Raw genomic sequence first — 26,259 nt, forward strand, 5'->3', positions numbered from 1 at the left:
TTGAACTACTGAAATGTCATCCAATACGGTCCAACTTTATCAATAGACAGTTTCACGAAAGGTTATTCAAAGAAGACATGGAATAACAACTGAACTCTCTGTGGTTGTTGTTTTTAATGCAGGGTGTTTGAATAGTGGTCAAACAACAGATGTCTGGCCTGAGTGTGTGTACAGCGGGCTGCTGAAGAGGACAGAAACCAAGAAGTGAGGAAGGACAGCCAAGCAGCAGATGGACCACCTTCACCCCAGAGCTCTCAATCTTTAGACTACTGCGTGTGATGAGATAGCACAGAGGAGGAACCCCAACCACACACCATCAGGGATTAGGAGGAAACTATTATAAATCAAGATATAGATATATATTGTCTTTGTCATCAGCAGGTTGCTTATGCTTATTAGTATAACAAAGTTCACTGAGGCAAATAACAGCTCAGAAGAAACAGAAAGAAACTATTTAGTCAAATCAGAGCAGAAGGGAAGGGGGTGGCGGAGGTAGGCCGCAGGTTGGTTTCACAAGGTTTAACGTCCCACCTGGCCCGGGATTATGTGGGTCCCAGTGGCTACTCCGGCCTCTCGGGCCTCCATGCCCGAGCTCCTGGTCCGGTGGAGAGAAGGCCTTCATATGAACCAATGCTACAGGCTGCGGCCAGCGAGCTGCTCCCCACAGAGCTCCCTTCTCTCTGCCTTCTGAGCCATACTCTGCACTACGGGGATCCTGTTAGCCCAGCTCATCCAAACCAGTGGATTCCACATCGCAGTAGCTTAACAAAGAGGACCACAAATAGCACCCAGAAGAAAGCTGTGGCAACCTAAAAACCTCCCTCTTTCTCTCCCAAAATGTATCTCTGTCCTGTTTGCGTCACAAAAAATCTACTTTTGTCTTGGTCTTTGCAAATCCTTTGTGGTCAGATGATTCTTTGAGTGTCTGGAATTGCTGTTTGAGCTTAAATTGATATCCGACTGGTGCAAAAAAAGAAAGAAAAAAAAGGTCAACCTTCAAACAGTTTTTCTGTTTCTGTGAGCAGGCAGTAGGACAGCTACCAGGGGCCCTCCAAGTCAGCTCCGTTCTGCAGGGGTGAGGACACGACAGAGGTGGAGTAATAGCAGAGAACAGGTGAGGAGACAAAGATCAAAGAGAAAGGAGGTCCAGAAAAGCCACCGAGAGGAAGAGAGAGAGGAAGGAGGGAGAGAAGGGACAGCTTTTTAATATCAACCATAGAACACTTATTATGTATCCCACCTGGATTTCAAAAGTAGGTTTTCCTAGCAACATGGACATCACATACACAGTTTTGAAGTGGGAAGAAGCGGGTAAACCACAGTGATCTGTCATGGTGCTCTCAGGGGAGGTTAGGTCCTCTGCTCTTTATGGGTAGGAAAAGAGAATTAATGAGAGACTTAATCGATAGTTGTTAAGAATCTATGTGCCATTGTGGAAAGAGAAGGTGGCGGACAGAGGTTTTATGCGTTTGGAGGTAGTGTGCGTTAATTTGTTGGCTGTGTGTGTGTGTGTGTGTGTGTGTGTGTGTGTGTGTGTGTGTGTGTGTGTGTGTGTGTGTGTGTGTGTGTGTGTGTGTGTGTGTCTGTGTGTGCTCTCTCTTTCACTCACAAACACATTACCATACACACAATGTACAGGGTAGATAAGAACAAGGGGCTGCAGGCGTGAGCAGGCGGTCGCTAACATGCCTTTGGTATGTATGTATGTATGTATGTATGTATGTATGTATGTATGTATGTATGTATGTATGTATGTATGTGTATGTATGTATGTATGTATGGTTGTATGTATGTATGTATGTATGTATGTATGTATGGTTGTCACTAAGATGCCTGTGTGTTGGTTTGTGTGTGTGTGTGTGATAACTTACCAGATGAAACAGGAGGGCTGCGTTAACCAGAGGGTGAACACAGTTAGAACATTTTCCACAGGCTGAATGTGACTCCTCTAAATATCTGCCATATTTTAATGACATTTCTAAAGGCTAAACATCTGAACACAGTATTAATGAGGAAGTGATTATTCTGAACAGTAAGAAGTTATTAAGTGATACGTGGGCGTTCAAAGTGTTTGTTTCTGTATTATGCCATCAGCTTTCTTTGATTATCATTGTTTGATTTAATTGATATTACTATTATTGTTATTGAATTAACATGTACTTCAAACAAATGCATATTCAGTAGTTCTTAAATAAATGTTTGACAGTATAAGGTATATATCCAGAATATCTAACACAATGGAGATATGAAAGAGAAACACACATGCACACGCATGCCAATGTTGATGATCAGCACATGACACAGCCATACCAAAACATACAACATGCCGGCTAGTGTGCTGCTTCCTGAGCTGGGCATGCAGTGTTCCTAGGAGCTTGAACCCATGGGACGATGCAGGGTCAGCAGCTAGGCCTGGTCCTGATCAACAGGAGTACCAGACTGAAGTCTAAACATCAATATGCCGTAGAAGACATTTCCCAGTAGTAAGGGGAAGTATCATCATTTATCCAACTAGAAATCACAACCATTTTCAAAATATATAAACTATGTAGTAAACTACAATGAAGTTGTTTCAGTGTAACCACTACTGAACAAGTGAACTCCATTGAAATATGTAGCAACATCTCTCACTACTGCAATAAGTGAATGGCCGACCCCCAGCAGAAGCTGTTAATCCTCTGCAATTGAGTCAAAATACAGCTGTATGTCTGCTCTTTAACCATAACAAGACACACATTAGGCACTCTTCATTTCACCCCGCTCGCTTCCTGCCAATCATTCCAGAATTATCAAGTCCTGACAACAAGCCACTCTTTGTGGAAGGAACCGCATTGTAACAGGTTCCCAACCCAGGTTCCTCTGAATGGGGCCTTAATGGTGAAGTCAGTGATCCACTTCTAAACTGTCCGCAGAGGATCCAGAAACCTTCAAACCCCAGCTGAAAACTGACCTACTCCGGGCGGGGATAGATGAGCCCTTCCTCTTAACATGGCCATTAGGGTAGAAGGAGCACTATTGTTGTTGATGTCATAGAACGTTTTTTTTGACGGTTTTATTAAATTGTTATATAATGCAAACATGAAACACTGTTAAGGGGAGCAGCAGCTGTATGGCAAATAAAAACAATTAGAGTTTGAAATTTCACTTTTAATATTAAAAGTTTAAGTTCTTGAAATACTTCAAGAGGAATTATGAAGCCTTGCAATTCGGCATGAGTCTGCCATGTGCTGCATACAGCATGCACAAGATATGGGGAGAGTACAAGTGCAAAATAGGACAAAGTGTAAAAAAATATAATAATTCAAGTGTTCAAGAGACACCATGGACTGTGGTCCTAATTATAATCAGGAGAACATCGTTCTAATCTAATCGTCCATATCGGAGGCTCTCATCAAACATCCTATCAACGCCTCCTTTCTGTGGTCTTAGCCCTAAAATAAACTGATTTTATATGTCAATACCTGAATCCTATGAGAAGCACTGTGTCACCTTTATCTTTCATTGAAGCCACCAACCCAACAATAAAACAAAGCTTGAATTGGTTTGAGCTCTTGAGAAATGAGTACTACAGATGACTCAGAACAGAAATCACTCATCAGCAGGAGGACGGAGTCAGGTGAAGCGTCAGCAAAAGGGCGAGTGGACACTCACCCCATCCTCTTCACCAGGTGGGTTCAGGTCCTGGTATACTGCTTCAATAAGGCTGCGTCTGTCAGGAGGAAAGAACACAGAGTCACTACGGGCTCAACAGTGGGCTGTTGATGAAGTGTGAGTGAACTTCCACTTTCAGCTTGACTTCAAACAGAATGAGAATTAAAAGCATGCATTTGGACTTAGAGTTCTAGGAAGATGGGGGGTGGTGTTGGGGGGGGGGGGTGATACTTTCTTACTGCCGTCGTTGTGTAGGAGCGTTCTAATGAGCGACATTGTATATTAAATGCGGCACACAACTTAACGAGATATAAAAATTGCCTAAGAGGCTTTACCTCTCTCGGACACACACGCACACACACAAACTATAGAGAAGCTTAACCCTCTCATGGACGCGGTTCAACCACTGCCCAGATAGAGCTCCACACACACACCTTGCTGCCAGGGTCACTTTGTTGTGATATCAACAGTGTACAAAAAGGCCCTTCTACGTCTCCAAACAAACACCAGCGGCGTCTCTGGAGCACAATGTTCACAACAATAGATGGCAGGGACCAGCAAAAACAATGTTACTTCTGCCTTTGATGTTGATGTGAAGAATGCTAACGCAGGGTTTGACGCTTACCTTTTCCCAAGGAGTAAATGTGCTCCTAAGTTGAAAAATGTAGGAGCGTGGCGCAATGCAAATGTATTATGGTTCCGCTCTCTCGGCCATAAACCCACTGCCCAGACGGAGCTCCTGTTACTACAGTTCAGATGTTGTTGTAGGAGGCCACTGATGAAGAAGTTAAAGGGTTTTCTAAATATAGTACGTATTTTAGGAAAAGGTTGAAGTATTTCAACGATGGGACCGAGCTTGGAGCAGAATTTCTGTATTTTTACTCAAATGGTCTGAACAAACATTCAGAACAACTAGGGGTTCAGTTGCAGGGCTGATTGCTTTTTTAGTCCTATAACAGTATATAACATGAATAATAATCACACAAGTCATATTTTTTATTAATAGACTTTTATTAATAAAAGAAAATGCAAATAATGGTATTTCAATATTGAATTTGGTCTCAGTCCCGGTGTTCAGCCAGGTTATCTGATAGTCCCATAGACTAAAGTTATATGCTGCATCAGGTTGTGGTGAATCCTTCAGTGCAGTATCTGCAGCGTCCTCTGTTTGTCTTCACTGGCATGTGTGTGAGTAGGTCAGCGCCTGCATCCGGTAGGGGTTTACAGATGGCCTCTTGGCTGGGACCCGGTTCGGTGAACTCCCATCACCTGAGGATGGTCTCTATAGAGCATTCAGAAGGATCCTGAATGTCACCTTCTGCGTTGTTGGGCTCCCATTGCCTGAAGATGGTCGTCCCCTCTTTGTTGTGCTGAGAGTTGTGTTCCCCAGGCTTAGAGAGGATGCGGATTGGACCTGAAACAGTCTCCTGTTCAGTACGTCTTTCCTAGTTCGCAGATTTTTAGTGCTTTGCCAGAATCATGTCTTCTGAAACAAACTTCTGGAAGTACTCCAGTGGTCGGGGGAGGGAAAGGCCTCACCGCTGACACTTTCTCATCTTCATCTGCCTCTTCGTCACTCGCATCAGTGTCGTCTGATTCCATTTCAAAATCCCTCTCACCATTTTGCCAGTCAATCCCAACCTGCACACTGTAATGACCACTAATGATGATCATTACATATAACAGATAGCTATAATGATAGGTCTATGAATGTAGTTTACCACTACGGATGATCAATACATATAACAGATAGCTATAATGATAGGTCTATGAATGTAGTTTACCACTACGGATGATCAATACATATAACAGATAGCTATAATGATAGGTCTATGAATGTAGTTTATCACTATGGATGATCAATACATATAACAGATAGCTATAATGATAGGTCTATGAATGTAGTTTATCACTATGGATGATCACTACATATAACAGATAGCTATAATGATAGGTCTATGAATTTAGTTTACCACTATTGATGATCAATACATAATAGATAGCTATAATGATAGGTCTATGAATGTAGTTTACCACGATGGATACAGTGAGAGGACTGTGTGTGAGAAACGTAGAAGGCAGTAACCTCCACCATATCCGCATGTTGTGCTCTACTGTTAACATAATGGTGCCGCATAAATCAGTCAAAGGCTTCTATCTTCTCTCTGTCGGGATTTGACATGATGGGATGGAATTACTCTAATCAGAGAGTCTCCACAGAGCCCGGCAACTGTTGAATTTCACTGATGCATTTTATGATTTATGCAGATTATATTAGCATATATTTTAGTACCATATTAGGAGCATATCTTTTCTATAAAATTCAATGTAGATGCTTACATGAACGGACGCACACATTGTTGCTATCTTATTATTAAAAGTGAATTTGTTGTCGAGGCAGTGGACTTATGAGACCACTAAGAGATGCAAGACACAAGGCGTATCATAACATCTAGACGAGGGTATTCAATCAAACTTGAAAATATACAGGAAGTGAAAATCGGAGCAAAGCGCTGCTCAGATGTTATGCTGAAGAAACCATCAAAAATCAAAGTCCAGCTCCACATATCAAGAACCAGCTCCACATATCCGCAAACTAAAGACTTTCAAACCCGTTCTCTTTTCTGTTTATCACTGTTGCAGGGGGCGTTTGGTCTGTGTCACGTTGTTTGTTGTTAGCTCCATTTTTTGTTTTTGTATTTGTCGAGTACGTGCAGTAAACGCAAAGCAGGGTCAGAATGACGTCCAATGCTGCCCTTGGAATTGTGTTTTATTTAGGTCATTTAAAAAAAAGACGTCATGGTCATTTAAAAAATAGGTCATTTAAAAAAAAGACGTCAAGTTGGGAATCATATCGTTTGTGTGACACATTACCGCTCTCTCACATGTATAAATGCCTTATGACGTCTTGCATTTACAAAGAAGGCAAGGAAAAATCCAGAAGCTTTCCATGTATTGTATTGATACTGGTTATTTACCATTTGCAAACGATTGGACTCACAACTCTGTTCAATGCATCTCCAGAAAACCACCCAACGTGTTCAATTGTTGGCAGAGAGCACCTTATACCGCTTATATTAAGATTGAAATAAAATCTATTCATTTATGTCAGCTACTCAACTACATTTTGGGAATAATGAACAACTAACAAAAATGGGTGGGAACGAATGCAAACCGTTCATGGTATGGTAGCATTTCAAATAGATTGTCTGGGCCATAGTCGGGACGTGGTGATGAAAATCTGCGGTAACAACATGTTTACTAAGGCCATTCAACATTTAAATGATTCTTGCAGAATATGAAGCCAAAGGTATGGTAGGAGAGGGGCTTACTTGCTGGCTAGACCTCCCCCAGGTGGCAGGTTGGGGATGTTGGCAGCAGACAGGTTCCTCATCACTGTTACCAGGTCTGGTATGGCCTCCTCCCCTGATCCAGACAACATCTCTAAGCCAACAACACACATTTCACAGATGTCAGTGTTTAGGACAAAAGGTTTGCCAAGTACAACAACAGAGAGTCAGGGATGAAGAGGGAGAGATAGTGAGGGGGAAGGGGAAACAACAGGGAGAGTTGAAAAGCACGGAGAGAAGATGAAAACTACACATCTCTCTACACGAGACAGAGACCTGAAACCTAGTTGGGAATGTGGCATGAAGCCAGCTCAATGTTCCGCCAAAACATTCCTCAGACTCTTTCCGTCTTTCCCACTCTTTTGGTCGTTCTCTCTTACTGCGCCAGACAACACCCAGGGCCAAACATGAACTTTCTCCCCTCCCCGTTGAATCAAGTCTCACCTAAGCATTCAAACATCCTCACAATCGCAAAGCAGCACCTTAGCATTCAAACATCCTCACAACAGCCAACATCAAAGTTAGAGTTTTGCTGTAATAATAACGATGGTTTGGGGCAGGAAAGCCGATAAATCGGCCGATATCAGAAATTAAAAATATTTGACTTTATTAGAAACTGGATAACTATCAAACCGAACATCTTAGTAAGAGTAATATAAACTTCAATAAATACTGAACATAAAAATAAGCGCACAAAACGGGTGGAGCTCTCTCCGGGCGATGTGGGTGGTGTTGGTGGTGTGTGGACGTGTGGCGCTCTGTCTGGTAGCGCTGTGTGTGTGGACGTGTGGAGCTCTGTCTGGGCGGTGTGTGTGGATGTGTGGAGCTCTGTCTGGGTGGTCTGTGCTGACGTGTTGAGCTCTGTCTGGGCGGTCTGTGCGGATGTGTGGAGGTCTGTCTCGGCGGTGTGTGTGTCAACGTGTGGAGCACGGGGACATGGCCCTGTGGGACCAGGTGAGGCCGCCGGCCACTATCTGAGCTCCCAAGATAACCATAAACTCAGTCCCTCCAGAAAAACGTGATTATGCAATCGCATAATTCAACGCATAATCAGCCAAAGTCTGCATATTCATGCGGGGGCCGCATTTTTTCAAATATGCCGCACTTACACCGCATAAATTGCCGATTTCCACGCAAAATACGCGGGGCTTGCATGATTTCATAATCTCCGCATTTTCGTTGCAAAAAAGTCACATATAACTTAGCAGAAAGTGTTGAAAATGTTGCGTTTACTTCACACAAAAGCAGCCACTTCCCCTGTTGCCATGGGAACGTTATGAAGTGACGTAAGTACGCGACGTGAATGTCATCGGAAAGCTGCATTTTTCGCAAGTTCTTGCATTTTTTCGCAAGTTCCCGCAATTTCATCGCATAAAAATTGCATAAATATGGCGCATATTTCACCGCATTTTTTAAGAAAACGTGGCGCATAATCAAAGATTTTTGGCCGCAACAATCACAAAAAAATGCTGCGTTTTTCTGGAGGGACTGCATAGTTTGTAAAACGTACGATCACCGCTGATGCATCGGCCAAACTATTAAATCGGTCGACCACTACATCATGTCACATGTACCTATACCATGGAGAATACCCAGCACAAATATTAAAGATCTTCAGACCGACTTCATTTTTTTGGAGCAAATGCACTGTACAACACACTGGTATTGGCCCAATAAGTTATAACTGTTGGACCGTCACAAGATTTGTATTGTCTGGAAAGGAATACAAGAAGCCGGAGGTCAACACGCCTAACTCTAGCCTACATCAACGAGACAAATGTTGAAATGTACAATTAAGGGTGATCCCAGTGCAATGAGCAGAAGTCTTGTTTCCTTACCCAGCTGAACTTCTACATTCTAAGACTTATCTCAGCATCAAGACACAAAGAAGGTGTTATAATGTAATGAGAGACAGGGAAAAAAGGAAAAAGAAAAGTTTACTTGGGAGGATTAGGTGAGATGAACTAATCCAGTGAACAGGCGGAATGTGTGAACAAGGGTAGCGACGGGAAGAGGGGGTTGGACCAAGTGTTATGACGAGGGAGTGAGAGGAGGCAGTGTGAAGGGAAAGAGAGAATGCAAGCTGGAAGAGAAAAGGGGTCAGGACTGTTCAGCTGTGAACTGGAGCGAGCCTGGCTGAAGGTAGAGATAAAGACTGATGCTTGGTTAATCATGCACGGATACTTAAAAAACATATGATCAATGCAAAACCAATGGGGCAAAGCTTGTCTTTAAATAAAATTATTTTTACTGTATATCAGGAGAACAACCATGCATTACAGCGCTATTATCGTGAAGTTGTTTCAAAGGGAAAAGATGGAAAGAGGAAAAGTGGCATGAGAGATTGATACGGAATGAGAGACAGGGAGAGATTGATACATTAGCAGCAGCCTTAGCAATCGGCGCTACAAGCCAATGTTTACTTGCACTGCGGTACTTCAGTATAGGTTGCTTTCGATAACATGACGGTGTGCAGTTCTAGTTTCATTTTGGATGCCAAATTTCTCAGAAGCAGTGAAAGCCCAGTTGTTTCCCTATTGTTTCCTAACAGGGAAACAACCTCAAAATGTAACTAGAAAATGCATTTCCTGCAGAAAATGAGGTGAGTGCTGTAGTACAAAGTGAGGTTGAAAATATTTTTTAATGAAGCCACATAGATTAAGACATAAAGAAATGTTAAATGACTTAAATCAAGTGAAGGGATTTGAACAAAAGTTCAAAAGTCTAAATGGAGTAAACCACGTAAACCTGAAAAGAAACACGCGATTCCAAGCTATTCTGAATATTTTAATGGAGTCTCTAGGTGAAAGATTTAGGGAGGAGATAGGTCCCAAAGTTTGTAAAGAATAATAAAGAAAGAAAGAATAAAACTTATGAAGAACAATAGTTGAGCGCTGCATGCAGCACTCACCTAATTAAGAATACACACCTGCTTATCATTATCTCCCTCATCTGGAAATCAGACTTTCACCTCACTAAAGTAAAACTATTTTGGTTAACAGACGAAGCATAAGCATAAGGTGCCCGAGAGAAGGCTAATCCTCCCGGACACTTCTAGTATAACCCCAAAGGATGTGTGCCGCTCCGTCTGGGCTATCATTGGTAACAGATTATATCGAGGAAGCAAGGAATTATATTCTTAATTTCATCAGTTCATCGTCCTTTTCTGTACCCACACCTCTATCCTTCCATCCATCCATCCTCACCTTCCACTCGAGACTCAAGGTGTTTGTTGAGGTCGGCGTCTTTCCTCACAGCCTCCTCTGAGATTTGTGGAGCATTGGGGAAACATACCAGCACAACGCTCATGTTATCCCGACTCCCCTGAGGAAGGCCGGAGACCAGAGAGACAATAATTAGCAATTAGTGGCTTCGGTACCATGCTGAAAACAAAGATCAAAAGTCCCAGGAGTGGACTTCTAAGCAGGGGCGTAGCACCAACTTCTGGGCCCTATGTACAAGAGGTCCTGATGCGCGCCCCCCCCCCCCCCCCCCCCCCCAAAGTGCCATACCCTAACATATCACAAAGCATACCATATGACCAGGGGAGGAGTGGGACGAGGATTCCTGACGGGGGGGGGGGAAGGGGGGACATTTCGCGATTGCTCATTCGTGTGACCTAAATACAGCAGTAAGTGGCCACTGGGCACAGTGTGGGGCTCCTACCACTAGGGGTGGTAGAAAAAAAAGAACTTCCCATGGGCCCCCCTCTGCCTTACAAGCCTGTAAGCCTGTCCACCTTACACCCCTAGTCCGTCGGCCCTGCTCTTAAGATCCCAAGGATCGCAATTCATTAATCCATTTCATATAGAAAACAGGGTTAAGAGTAGAAGTGGTACAAAAATCGGTAATAGCCATTCGATTTTACGATTCCTTAACAGTGACTGCTAATGATACACACTTACCTTATGCAAGCAGGTGTCAACCAACTCATTGCAAACCCTCTCCAGGTCGTGGGAGACCTCCAGTCTGGACCGGACGAACTCGCACAGCTCCTCGTTGGACATGACGTCCCAGATGCCGTCACAGGCCAGGACCACGAACTGGTCCAGCTCGGGGGAGCGCACCATCTCAAACATCTGGCTCGGGGCTCACCAGCTGCTCCGTCTGGCCCTTCCCGTCCACGCACTTGTAGTCAAAGTCCCCCAGGGCCCTGGAGACGGCCAGCGAGCCGTTCACCCTCTGGATCATCACTGAGCCGCCCGCGTTCTGGATGCGCTCCTTCTCCTGTGGGTTGCAGGGCTTGTGGTCCAGCGTGGAGAAGCACACGCGGGCGTTGCGGTACAGCACCGCCCGTGAGTCCCCACAGTTGATGAAAAAAGGTGGTCCGGGGACAGGAGGACCCCAACTGCCGTGGAGCCGCTGCGGTCCATGCCGTTGCAGCTGCGCATGTGCTCGTCGATGTGCAGGAAGCCGCTTCGGATCCCGGTCTTCACCGCCTCCACGGTGAGGCAGACCGGGGAGATCGGGTCTGCGGTGGAATCGTCCGAGTCGTTATCCGTGCCCAGTAGCCCTGACCCGGCGGAAAAGATGTGCTCCAGAAGGTGCTTTGAGCAGTAGTGGGCCACCCGGGAGCCGGCGTGGCCGTCGTAGACAGCGAAGAAGGCCCAGTCCGCCATGCCCTGGGCGGGCAGTCCGGGCATGGCGTTGTGGGCGTCCTCCATCTCCACCCTCCAGCCCTGCATGGAGCTCAGGCCGTAGCGCAGCCCGTTGCCCTCGCCGTGGGCATTGTGCTTCTCCGTCTTGGGCTTGTCCAGGAACGCCCCCATAGCTCCTCCCTGGAGAGACGACCGCTAGAGGGGGGGGGGGGGGGGATATTTAGAATAATTTAGGAATTCATTCATGATGTCGGCTGCTCCATCACAATGCTTCTTAAATTCAGGCAGAACATTTAGACTCAATGGCAGGACCATCGAGGTGGTTTACAAGCACAAAGGCACAAATAGTATAAATTTCATAATTTTTATTTAGGCTCATTATGAGCCCAGATGGACGTTAATAATATGTAAATCTAAAGTGTTTGCTCAGATCTGGAAAATAAAAGCATGAAATAAAAAGAAATCCTTAGCACTGATCATTAACCTTTTGCTTTGCGGGGATAAAATGATTATTTTACCAAGATTGTTATAACTCATCATATCCAGAAATAACTACTGAGGGATTCTGATGTATTCTTATTTTGCCAGTGTGAACTAGCTTCTAAAAGCTTATGAAATTCACTAGTGGATGTGTGTGATTACCCTAAATGTCAAGTTAGATGCACTTCCATAACCAGTAGGGCCGCTTTGATTCATCAACGTTAATAACTGATGCGGAAAATACGTCAATAGGTTTTTTCCTCACATGTTTAAATTGTAATCAATTAAAATGTATTGCTGTTTGCCATAAAAATCTATTTTCCTTGGGCCAAGGTGATAAAACTTGATGCAGGTGATGCAGTCTAATATATTTCTATGGCAGACGGCACTGGAGGGCGAAGTGAAGAGGAATCAAGGATGGTGATGTGAAGATGGAAGGGTAGAAAGAAGACACCAAGCTGTGTGGCTGGTTGAAAGAAAAGTGGAAAATGTTTCAGCTTTTTTGGTTAAATCAAAGTCACATCCAATAATAAGGGGTTCGCTCTGTCCATGTGAAACAGATCCACAATTGACACTGTTTTCCCTTTACTACACAACCTTAAAGGTCCCATGACATGCTATTTTATGTATTCTTTAATATAGGTATTAGTGGGCAACTAACACAGTATTCAAAGACGTTCCCGAAATTCAGCCGTGGTGCAGAGTTACAGCCACTCCGAGCCAGTCGCACATTGAGCTTCCCCCAAATGCGCTGTTTTGGTGTCTGTAGCTATAATGCAAATGAGGAAGAGCGAGACGGGTCAAGGAGGAGGGTGGGGGTGTGGCCCTGAGCAGCTTGCAGCCACGGTACCATGCGCTCTGTTTACAGTGGATGTATCGCAATGGCGAGGCGCACACAGCCTTTAGCCGTGTTCTGTAAATATTCTAGAACACACGGGAGTCCTGGAGCTCTATATCTAAATATTATCATAGAGCCTACATCGATATCTATATCATATAATATATATTATCACGTCCAAAAGCTGTGTGAGCCGATATTATGAATCTCAAACGACCGCGTTGGGTTCTCCGACGTTCCTGGTTCTTCAACGTCCTCATCAATGTGAAGTAGACTGAACCGCGACAAGGAGGAGAAAGGGATCGTTGCCGGGCAGCGCTTAAGCGGGGCTCAAGCGGGAGACATTCGCCGCAAACAATCCCTTTCTCCTCCATGTCGTGGTTCATGTTCTTGAGGGAGTCAAAGACAAAGTTCCTTCCCCCCAATTCATTCTCAACCTTGGCTGAGATAACCCCCAATACGAGTCTCGTTGTAGAAATACCAGAGACGAGAGTCCGACGTGTTATGCGCCATAACACCAAAAGCAGAACGGTTATCCAAAAAACAAGGAAGTGTACAACACTTGCGTTACAGTCCTGGGGCTCTATATCTAAATTGTAAATAATATCATATAATACATAGAAATCTATATCATTTAATACATATTATCACGGCCAAAAGCTGTGTGCAACTCCAGACGATATTATGAATCACAAACGACTTTGTCGGGTTCTGCGACGTCTCTGGTTCTTCCACTTTCACGTTAACCTGAAGTCGACTGAACCGCGCGCTGCCTGCTGCCGGCTGCCCGCTGCCGGCTGCCCGCTGCCGGCTGCCGGCTGCCGGGCAATGGTGCCTCGCGGCAACCGGCGGCATGTCGCAGTTCATGTACTTCAGCAAGTCAAAGCCAAAGTTCCTTTCCCCCAATTCCTTCTCAACCATGGCTCAGATAACCCCCACCACAGTCTCGTTGTGGAAATACAAGCACGTCAAGAACCGACAAGAAACACTTGCGTTACAGTGTGTGTATTCTCACACACACACACACACACACACACACACACACACACACACACCACACACACACACCACCACACACACACACACACACACACACACACACACACACACACACACGGCGCTCGCACAGTCGAGTCTCATTGGCGGGCCAACGTCTCTGGGCGGGCCAGGCAGAGTAAGGGGAGGAGCTGAGATTCTTGGTGACGTCCTAAATACCGACATTCCAAATCAGCGCACTTGAGCCTCCGTTTTTTTCAAAGGCGAGCAGAACAGCTAGTGCTCGTTTTACACCAAACGCAAGTTTTAGCCACTGGGGGACCATAGGCAGGCTAGGGGAACTCATATTTATGTTATAAAACCTCATAAAGTGAGATTTTCAAGTCATGGGACCTTTAAACCCAATCTTAAACCAATATGAAATATCTACAGAGACATACAAAGGAATAAAGGTTGCTAAAAGTGTTTGCCAAACTGATTTCAAGTATATTCTCAAATGGTAGCATTTCAATAATAAAGGAACTAAAAGCACAGCATTGTGTGATGTGCAGACAGCAAAGATAAATAATCTTAATATTTCTTATGTAGAACCAATGCATGGAAATCATACGTCCTTTACTGCTGAAGGGACTGAGGAGATTCACACATGAACTACATGCTTCCAGAAACATTAGAACAAGGCGGGCTGAGAGCCGCGAGGCTAAGAAACTCACCCCAAACCACAGTTAGTGTGAGCGCACCATTTAGAAGTTATAGTATCTCCACTGTGGGCACTGAGTGCAGAGCATCTGGTCTATGGCAGAGAAGACACCATGTGATCTGTCCCTTAATGGTTGCAGTATTTTCATGTTTATGAAACACATTACACATGCGTTATAATAAGGGAAAGCTTTGCCATTGTGGCTGATGCATAGGCTCATTATTAAAGTTGCTTGCAGGCTACCTTCGATTGTTCAGTGACTGAGTGAGTGTTGATTAGGACTCGATGAGGCTACAATCTGGCCTTATTCTACCTTGATGGACAATGTGTGGACTTGTTGGTGAATGGTGATGTATACCTCCTCTAAAAAAAAATCTGCCATTATTATAAATATAATTCAAGGTTGGAGTTAAAACAAAGGGAATGATACTATGCCTTACATTAAGTATTACGTATTCAACATTGATGTATTTGCTTTTCCCCTTCCTTTATATCTTGCTGTCAGTCAAAGGCAAAGATATCTTATGCATTTTGGAATGACATTTTATTGTTTTGATTATTAAATTAAAGCTTTGGGGGAAAAAAGCATGTTAGAAGCATTTGATTCATTGTTGTTGAAAGCAATCAATAAATAAAAGCTGAGAAAATCGGGTAAATGTGGCAGTTGCCGGGCTGTTCTAATAATTTGATTATTATTATTATTATTATTAATTATTATTATACCTGGGCACACTCTGCCCTTGGTCGTTAGTCAACCAAAGAATGCTGGTCAACTGATATACAACAAGTTTCTGCATGTTATCTCTAGATTAACTTAATTGGCAACATAATAGTTATAATAATAATCTGTTTTTTAAGCGTTTCTAAAGACGCTTTACAAAATAAGAAAAAGAATACCATACAGAACAGTACAGACAATCAAACCAAGGGAAAAAATAAACACACCACAACAATAGCGACACATTAGAGAGTGGAGGGAGTGGAAGATGGCGGAGGGATGATTTTTCAAATGTTGGGGTAGGTGGTCCTGAAGAGAATAGGTTTTTTAAGTTGACTTTGAAGGAACATGAGTGTATCAGAGTTTCGGATGGCAGAGGGATGGAGTTCCAGAGGGTAGGGGCGGCATGGCGAAGGCTCTGTCCCCAAGGATGCGATTACTTGGTCTTGGTGATGGAGGGAGAAGGTTGGCATCAGCGGAGCGTAGCCGGCGAGGGTCGGGGAAGTGGCGATAGAGGACCTGTTATGTCGAGGGGTGCAAAGTTGTTTTAGCGCTTTGTAAGTGGTGAGGGAGAATCTTGAAATTGGATGCGATTGTTTTATTGGGAGGCCCATGAAGTTTGACGGGGATGGGAGTAATGTGTTCTCTGAGGGGGAGTTGGAAGCAGATCGGGCAGCAAGAGTTTTGTACATATTGCAATTTGAGAAAGAATAGTGGAGGGGAGGCCATACAGAGTGCTGTGCAATAGTCCGAGGCTGCAAGTGATGAAGGCGTGGATTAGTGGTTTTTTCGGCAGCTGAGGATGAAAGGGTGGGTCAAGGCGGCACTGTGGCGGAGGTGGAAGAAGGATGTTTTTTCTGCGTTGTTTATGCTGACTTAAGGAGAGCGTGGGTCCCCATGATGAGTGAGTTTTCTGACATGGGGAGGAGTTGCAGAGTGACCATCGTGCAAGTGAGAAGTTCTTGGGACGGTGGGGATATGGTTTTGTGCCGAAGAAAATTTCAGTTTATTGCCGTTGAATTTAGGGAATTTTGGTCCATCCAGGTGCACTCTACTCTTACCCGTTAGCCTAATATCCCTTAGGGTTACAGCATATCAGGATATACCTACACACTTTTTTGCTGTCCTTTTTAACATAGTCCAAACTGACTACGTCCTTGGCATTGTTGTAAATTAGTTTGGAGTAAGAGTTTGGTATGTTAGCTAGCATCTCCTCCATTAAGTTTGGTGTAATTAACTTGTGAACTGGGGTATTTTGACTACTATCTTATAACCCTGATAGCTGATAAACCATCCAATTATTAAAACCTAATACTTGAAGATTATTTTTTATTCATACTGTGGCAACCCGGCTTGGGTGAGTGAGCCGCCTCCTTCCCATCAGCACACGAACTGGAGCTTACTTAAAGCCCAAAAATGGCACCTTATTCAAACATAAATTATATTGGTGCTATCAAACCTAACAAAAACGAGCTTTGGGAGGAATCCACAGTCTTGTTTCTCGCCGGGTGGACTCACATCACCCATGGCGACTGGTCTCTCCGCACACGCGAACCAGGAAAGCCCTGAATGAGTGTGGAAGCATTGCTTCCCCACCTGCTCCTCAGGGTGCTCCGCATTCAATGATTGGCACCAATGTTCTTACTGGCGCCATCTGTTAAAATCTGTGGTACACCGCCTCCACAACCTGCACCCTTGGCATCCAGGGGCGCCGCTGCCAGAGACGGGTTGCCACAAAAACACAATATGCCATCACTAAAAAAAAAAAAAACACATTGGTCTCCCCTCCATATGTCCCTTCAGCCACTGAACATAATGGATTAAGAAGTGTTTTCTCCTGATGAAAGACACCAGCGATTGTCAGACCAATGAGAATTCGATCAAACAATCCATATTGAGCGACCAATCGATGAAGTGACAGACGTTGACAGCCCAACTGGCCGTGCCCCTCATTAGGCCTGTCCCAGTCTTCCCATGGCTGACCTATTGCTAAAGTTAGCCACTTAGCCATGTGTTTCTGGGAGTGGCTTTGGAGGGAGGCAGGGCTCTACATTGAGCGCATTTCAGTCGCATTTGCCCCATAAAATAGAAATGTGCAAACCGGAAATGCATATAAACAGCAGTGTGCGAAAAAAGTTTTACACCTACTGTAATATTTCTCCTCCACCCAGTTCAATAAGTACAGTGCCACATCCAATAAGCCTCATCACAGTATTTGCTTCTATGACGTTCTGCTATCGGTACTGGAGAAATGAGGGTATTCGATTTCCATAGTGGCGAAATAAAGACAATCATTGGCAGAAATGCAAACATAATCTTGCCTGTTGTCTCTCTCTTGGCTTTTGTTTGTGCAACGTGGAGTCCAGTGAGACTCATCATAGCAGAGAGAATTAAACATTTACATTGGTTATTTTATTCAAGTCACAATGTGATAAGCTCCATGGCAGTAAGGGTTAGCTAACCCTAACCCTAACCAATTTAACAAAACAAATCGCTAGCAAGCATGAGAGAAATCTGCAAAATTGGCAGTTTGACCATTTACCTCGATTCCTCTATGTTCCTCCACTGTGGGTAGGCCATGCCCGCGTCAAAGATACAGAGTTCCCAAGTCTCAAGCTTAATGCTACAAATGGCCAGGCTATTCAATTTAACTAATTTGTTCGGCTAGCAATGCTTAGCTACTATTGTGGTAGAAATTAATGATTATATATTCTATGGTAAACTATGATTAAAATTAGGCCTGTATATCTAATGGTAGAAAACATGTAAAGCGTCTGGATTTTGATCCCGGGACTGGTCACGAGGCCTGGGAGTCTTGGGTCAGGGCAGGGGTTGGGGCGCAAACCATAGACATCTTATAGGATAGACGGAGCATTGGCTGCTGGGAAGCGAGAAATACGGCCGCCATCTTGGAGTGGCAACACCGGGAGCAGCAACAGCAGCAGAAACAGGATGCCGGGCTTGTTGTTCAGCGTATTCCGCTCAAATCGGCGGGCAATTCCATAATAGAACCTGGGGATTACTTTTCACAAGCAAGATTTAACATTACCGTACTAGTGGGTAAATTAGTATTGAATAATAAAACACGCCAAACCATGTGGGCCTTTATCATAGCTACACGTATGACAAAAAGCCGCTGAAATCTGTGGTATTCAGTGAGGTATGATTAATTAAATGCGCTGACAGTTCATTGCTCCAGCCAAACGGATTACACTGAGTGGAGCGGATGACCACTCCAAGATGGCGGCCCCGCGTCTCGTCAGCGCCAGTAGGCGGTAGCATTCGATGCTCCGTCTACCTATATGATGTCTATGGGCGCAACCCCCCAGGAGCAGTTGTCTACTGATACAATGCATGCTGACTCCACTTCCTGGGTCCTAGACTATCTCGGTGACCATCTGTTTAGAAGTATGTGTGTTTATTATGTGTGGACACCTAGAAAAACAAGAAACTGCTGAGGACTGTGCTTTGTGTGTTTAAGAAGAGGGCTCGAATCTGTTGGCAAGGGAGTGACTCTTAAGACCTACTCGGCTGTTATCGTTGTTGTTTTTCTGCACGATAAAGTCTTTTGTCAATTCTTGCTCCGGACCCCTCGTTTATTTTACTCTCTCTCTCTTGAATTAGTCCTAAGTGTTTTAAATCTCGATTAATCTCCGACACTATCCAATGCATTTGGTGGGGAGAAAAAAAAATTGTATTCTTCCCCTGCCCAGCTTTCAACTACTGTCCGTGTCCAGCATCTTTCAGCCAAAGAGACAGGGTCTCCTCTAGTGACCGCTCAGGTCAGGACACATCCAAGCAACTCTGTGGATGTCTGCAGAAGAACTGCTAGGAAAATGTAGTAGGTTCTACATCTAGTCAGGCTTAATCTGCAAAGAATATTTGGATTTTATTGTATACAATTTTCAGAAAAATAACAATGAGCAATGCCGATTCTGTTCCAGTTTCCTTTTTTCCCCTGAAAAATATTAAAAAATAACCAATAAAACTATTGATAAATACTGAACCGATAGGAAGTTAACTTTAATAGTAGTATCGATATCATACTGCCAAAACCCATCCCTAGAGACTCATTCCATACACACTTCAAACACTAACCAGATCACCCTATCTGTGGACAGTTGGGTGGCAGGTATGCCTCTGTTTTGGGGTGCGTGTGTGCGTAGCGTGTGTAGTGTGTGTGTGTGTGTGTGTGTGTGTTGTATGCCTTAAATTCATATTTCCCTGCGGCTACCAAATAATTTCAATTGAGGAGAATATGTACTGCTCAGTGTAGAGCCCTGCCTGAAGAGAAGGGTGGGAGAAAAATGTTGAAATACTACTGACATAATATGAACAGAATCTGCCATATCTTATCACACAATGTTACTAGTTGACTGATGACAGACTAGTAGAGTCTGCTAGTAGTATGTGGCATGTTTGAATGTATATTCTGTTGAATCACAAAGAAAAAGGTACACTACACATGCATTCAGTACGGTCCAACCACACATTTTTGCTCTGAAATGAGATGAACATGGCCAATACTATTCAAGGCCCATGCTGCAGCATAATGTGTGCATGTGGTATCGCTGTGGCTGTGCACCAGGCCCTGTGGTTTTGTCCACAGTCATGTTGGTGACTTTTCTTTCTCCCCCTCGACCGGCCGGATCAGCAGTCCCTCGGTGTTCGAGCACCTCCTCATTTACAACTCAAGCATTGTACAAAGTGATATGTGAAGTTAAAACAATATAAATATAAATAGTTTTATTTAAATACAATATAAATACAGTAGCGTTTTACAGGAAAAAACGACACACAACTAACATAAGGATTTTTTTGGTTTCATGTTTTTTCAAGTCATTCAACTGCACTTTAACTCAGTTTTAGTTAGAGTTAGATTAGATGTGTCATTTTTAGTTAGATTTATATTAGATGTATCAGTTTTAGTTAGATATATATACAGTGTCTTTTTTATCATACTGTATATATTGTTTATGTATATTCCTTGTCCTCTCTTTTTCTTTAAGCACTGAAGCACAATCAACTCGGCAATCCTTATTGCGGAAACATAAACGACAAATAGGCAGCATCCCATCCGGTGCAAGTACTGGGTGTGATGTCACCCCAAATCTCCGATCTGAGAAGCAGCTGAGTAATGAGCAACAGAAGCTGTATCATTTAGTTGCGAAAACGTGCAACTAGGGGACTGCAGTGCAGTGCCGCCATCCTCTGTCTGTCTGCCTGCCTGCCTGCCTGCCTGCCTGCCTGTCTGTCTGTCTGTCTGTCTGTCAGAAAAATGTACCTTATGGTCCTCAAGGTACAGACATTCAGCATGTAAAATTAGGTTTGAATACCAAGTGACATTGTATTGTGTTATAAATGTACTAGGGATGCAAACAATTAATCGATTATCGATTAATTGTCGATAAGAGATTACTCGATTAAAATAAATTACTTGCAATTAATCGCATTTAAACCCGAAATTCCCCCTACCGTCCACGTGAGGGCGCAACTTGACGCCAGACGTACTTGACGCACAAGCGGGAACACAAGCGGGAACACAAGCAAAGCAGTGCCGTGTTCCAATACCCGTACTTCCATGAGTATACTTAAAGGAAGTATACTATCCGCAGTGCACTGGCTACTACGTTAATTTTTCAGATGTGAGTGCTGTTCCAAATCGAGTACTCCGTGGTGCACTAACCGGAAATTACGATCACGACTGCCGCCGTGGCTCCTCCCCGGAATAAACATCCCGCTTTGAACGGTGAACTATTTACGCCTAGCAGCTATAAAAAGCTATAAAACTATAAAAACTACAAAATGACTATTAATGCAGGCTATGTGGAAAATGCGCCGACTTTGGCTCAGCCTGGCTCCGCCTCTTCTGCTACGTAGCTAAGAAGGCTGCCGTTGAGTACGGGGAGTCCTTCGATCCACACTTCACGATTAGCCCGTTTTGAGTACGGCATCCGGGTCCTTGAAGTATACTTCTTTTCGCCGGATCTGAATTGGAGTACTGCCGTACTCAATTTTGGCTAGTAAGTACGGACAGTACGGGTATTGGAACACGGCAGGACAAGACAAACGAAAAGCGGGACACTGACACGATGAAGAGGGCAAAACGGAGTGCAGTAGGGAGCCACTTTAAGTTGGTTAATGACGACAAAGACGCCAAATGCACAATATGTGGAAGTATTTAAAGTACAACAACTAAACGACTTCGTTGAATTACCACCTAAATGTGTCACATTCAGAAGGAAATTCAGCTTCTCAGAAGAATTGCCGCTTATCAATTAATCGATCATCGATCGATAAGATGAAACAACTATCGATTAATGAATTACTCGATAATTTGCATCCCTAAAATGTACACTTCGTTGCGAAAAGGTGCTCACTGAAGTAATCTGGTGCCTATGGAGGCTAAGCCATGCAACTCAGCACTCCATGTGCTTTGTTGGACCTCAAATAGGCTTAACACAGCTCCAATGATCCTCTCACACATCCAGCCATACAGTGGGTTGTGAACCTGCAGGAGACACTGGGGATTCTATTTTAATCTACTGAGCGTAGTTAGCTAAACATGCTCAGTGTGCCATGAACTTTTGAACCACCATGTTTCCCCATGGAAGTTATGCACTGTCAATAGCCTACTCCATGTAGCCTCTCCCCCAAATAAGATAGCAACTCAATTCAACTTTGTATTTTACTAATCCAGACTTTCACCACTATGAATAGAGACAATGGCCCAATCCCAACCCCGTCTTCAGCTGTGGTGATTTCTGTTGCGCGGGCTATAGGCATCCGTTTGCGGTTGTCAGCAGCAAATCATCAAATCGCCTCCCTTCTAGGGCAATAGTGTTGTTATCACAATGACATTTGCCATTTATCTGATGGAGATAGTAAAGAATGAACGCTCACGAATCGTTCACAACATTTACACAATCAAATCAATCAAACATGTCATAAAATAAAAAAGAACCGCAGCAGGTAACTTGGTGACAGAATAGCGGTGCTCTGTAGGCCACCAACCCGGGCTCCTACCATGCCTGCCGGTACTGATACTAGAGGAGCGGTAACAAGGGCAGCCACTTAGCCGCTGGACTTTATACGCCATCAAATGGGGGAAATGCTAGATGTGATCAGCATACTAGCGGTTTTGTGTCATGCTTGTCATTAAGAAATAGTCATTATTTCTAGAGGAGGTAGACTGGTAACCAAGTTTGCAGAGGAGTGTCGAGGTGTCTTGTTTTTTATTAAGAACGAAAATACACATCTGGTTTTCTTTTGTTGCTTGTTCAGCGTTCTCCATCAACACCGAAGATCGCAAGGCTTTTTAGGAGATCTTTATAAAACTTGGTTTTGAGTTGATCTCTGAAAAACCTCAGTTTGGAGGGCCATTTGGCCCTAATCCTGAAAATAACATTGCTATCGTATGCCCATGTTTCTCATCATGCCCAGGTGAAACCCGGTGATGTTGTTTCACATCCCTTCCCCTGGATACCTCAACCCCCAGTTCAAGCCTAAATGTAATTTGACATAATTTAAATATGGCCACCCACATCGTATGAGGTGAGAACATTTGGTTTGTTGTTAACTTGGTATGCTTTTAAGGATTAGATAGTGTTCTAAGCAGTTTAGAATGCAAGTTTATTGTGAAAAAATAGCAACTTTCGGCGTTAAACTCTTTCATTACCAAGAAGGATGTCTTTGCTCTGCTACCAACAGGCTTTGATTGGCTATGATCTACGTACTACAGTACAGACTTATATGATAGACATTCGTAGCGCTCAATAAACGGCTTCGGGCAATCGTAGACCACGCCTCAAATACGAGAAAATGAATGCGTGTTTCCCAAACCTCATCTCAATGTCGATTGAGATGAGGTCTGGCGTTAGCCAGGCTAGTTAGATAAGGGAGTGAGGGACTGACAAATATTATCACAGGTGGTTATAGATGAGTGAGTGAGGGAGTGACAAACATTATCACAGGTGGTTATAGATGAGGGAGTGAGGGAGTGACAAACATTATCACAGGTGGTTATAGATGAGGGAGTGAGGGATTGACAAACATTAACACATGATGTGGTTATAGATGAGGGAGTGACAAACATTAACAGAGGCAGTAATAGATGAGGGAGTGGGGGAGTGACAAACATAACAGGTGGTTATAGATGAGGAAGTGACAAACATCACAGGTGGTAATAGATGAGTGAGGGAGTGACAAACTTTAACACAGGTGGTTATAGTTATAGATGAGGGAGTGAGGGAGTGAGGAAGATGACAAACACTATCACGGGTGGTTATGAATGAAGATGGCTCAGTGGTTGGTTATGCACTGTACTTCATTCAAGGCTGTGTTGTATCAAACTAGACAGGAGTAAAAATTATAATCTGTCTAATCAAATCCAGTAAGGCATTTCTGAAATAGACCTATGAGGGAACGGATACCTTTACAACTCAGCTGTTTCTAATCAAACCCCTGAGGGCTTTCCAGGACGCAAGTACGGTTTAACTCTGATCTACTTAAAACAGGGTGTTCCTTGCTTTTTAAATCTTGTTTGGTTCGCTGTATGTCTGAACGTGATCTGAGCCAAATATAGGTAACCAACTGAAAAACTATGCGTTGTGGGTTGAATGCACACTTTTGAGACAAACTGAAATTAATAAACATTTTGAACCAGGTAGGCGTGAATTTATGGTGGATTAAAATTTGTCGCTCTCCGACGTTGTGCATTGAGGAGGCACTCATCGAAATATGATCTGACTACAATATAAAGAGATCATAAAATAGTCAACCACAAAAACAATGATGTTTGTAAATGATGCTCAACTGAAAGTTGAGTTTCCCAAGTATTTGTTCATGCGTTGTCTAAAAGATGACCAACTTGATCGACCATGAGGCCTTTGCTCACAATGTTTGGCTCGCCTAGCAAAGTCCAGTGTAAATGCTAACCGAAAAAAATGATAACATGGGTCGCCAACTAAAGTATCTTCTACCACTCAATTGGACTAAGTCTACCAACTATTAGGTGTTACAGCCCTGTAGTGTGTGAGTATGACAGAGTTGATATGGGACATGTGGGTTATTCCATTAATTCCCACACCACGATTCCCACTTGGTGCTTGACACACTTATCTGGGTTATTTTAAGAAAGTGAGGGGTGTGAGTGTCTGTGTGTGTGTATCTGTGAACCAACCCAACCAAGTTTTGCTAAACTAACCACACACACATAACCACACACACACACACACACACACACACACACACACACACACACACACACACACACACACACACACACACACACACACACACACACACACGAGGTTATAACCTGTGTTCAATGAATGAATAGTTAATAACCTGGCTCCAAATAAATATCTTATTACATTTTAAATAGCTAGTTACACCTGCTGCATGGAAGACACTTTTAGCAATGTACAAACATTTGCTTTACTCAGGTTAAAGCACTCTCACAATACATTAAAGTGAAGAGGGATGCATGCATGCACGGCGTGGATTATACACAAATATAGAATACAGTGCAGTACAGTGCAGTAAATTCCAGCGCAGTCCAGTACAATGCAGTGCAGTACGCGCCCGTACAGTCCAGTGGAATATCGTATAGTCCAGTGCGGTACATGGCTGTACAGAACAGTACAATACAGAACAGCGAAGTACAGTGCAGTACAGGGCTTTACACTACACTACAGTAGCCTACAGTACACTACACTACACGGCTGCAGGTTATTAAGTGTGAAAATCACGACTGATGTGAAACCACCACAACAACAACACATTGGGTAGCGCTGTTCATGTTGGCAATCGAACCAACCCAGATTCTGACAGTGATTTGTAAACATAAGGTCATTTAAACCAGCTGGTTTAATACCACTGGATTCAGTCCCAATGTGCTCTACATGTAAACGAGATTTCCTCAATGTTAGAAACGCCAACATCACTTACTTTATACGGAGGACAGGGTGGTCTGGGCTCTTTCTACAGCCCCAGTAGTCGGTATGGTGACCCACCGAAAGGTGTTTTTAAAGGTTTAGGTGGCTTATTCCTGCCACTTTGGTTTCTCGTCCACTAGCATTGATGTAGCCAGACCTTCACTCGGTCTGTACTCCGGCCTGTGTGCCTCGGCGTCGGGTTACGCTTCTGGGAAACATGTTTTGCAAGGAAGCAATGAGGGCCCCAAAGGGTCAAAGTGAGACAACCAGCTCGTTGAGACGAAATACCCGTCACAGCAGGGACACCAGTGTGGATGGAGCGGCGAGCTAAATGTGGCTATGGCTAAGGGACAGATGACGTTCATTCCCATCCAGTTAGAGGGAGGGTCATATTTTTGCTTCTCTCTCCTCATTGGCCAGTGTTGTCTTAAAAGTTATGATGAGATAGGCCGAACGCCAAATCAGTCCGACCCTCTACCTCCATTCATTAAAGTCAGGGTTACCCTAACCCTGATAAGAGTGGGGTTCACTCACGATTTGGAGGATAAACAATTGGAAAAGAAGAGTATAGAACAACAATGCTACACTTCGAGTAGGGTTTTTAAAGTGCTTTAATGAGACAATATAGATAAGACAAATAGCCTACTTAACCTTCCTGTCGTGTTCGGGTCAAATCTGACCGATTTCATTTCCGATCAATCATAAATATTGTGTTTTACATTTATTTGTCTCGCGGGCTTATGATATCCTCCACACTAGGCATTTGAACATATACAATTAATGATGACTTCTTTCATTGAATTTTGAATGTCAACTTTGTAACACCTGTGGTGTTCCCGGTCAAAAATGACCGCCATAGGAAATGAATGGGTGAACCTAGATTGTGTACATCCATCAGATAGTACACAACCACAAATCCACCACCACCACCACACGCACACACACCACACCTACACTCACACACACACACATACTTTCACGCACACACAC

The 26,259-nt window shown here is 43.7% G+C and overlaps 2 pseudogenes; both read right to left on the bottom strand.

Annotated features, from left to right (window-relative positions):
* LOC130404291 (protein phosphatase 1B-like) overlaps positions 1-10,295 on the bottom strand; it is a 34,282-nt pseudogene extending 23,987 nt beyond the window's left edge.
* LOC130404292 (protein phosphatase 1B-like) lies at positions 1-25,644 on the bottom strand (annotated as a pseudogene).
* Between the last annotated feature and the right edge of the window lie 615 nt (positions 25,645-26,259).

This window comes from Gadus chalcogrammus, chromosome 15, assembly GCF_026213295.1.
Source record: "Gadus chalcogrammus isolate NIFS_2021 chromosome 15, NIFS_Gcha_1.0, whole genome shotgun sequence".
Taxonomy (NCBI): domain Eukaryota; kingdom Metazoa; phylum Chordata; class Actinopteri; order Gadiformes; family Gadidae; genus Gadus; species Gadus chalcogrammus.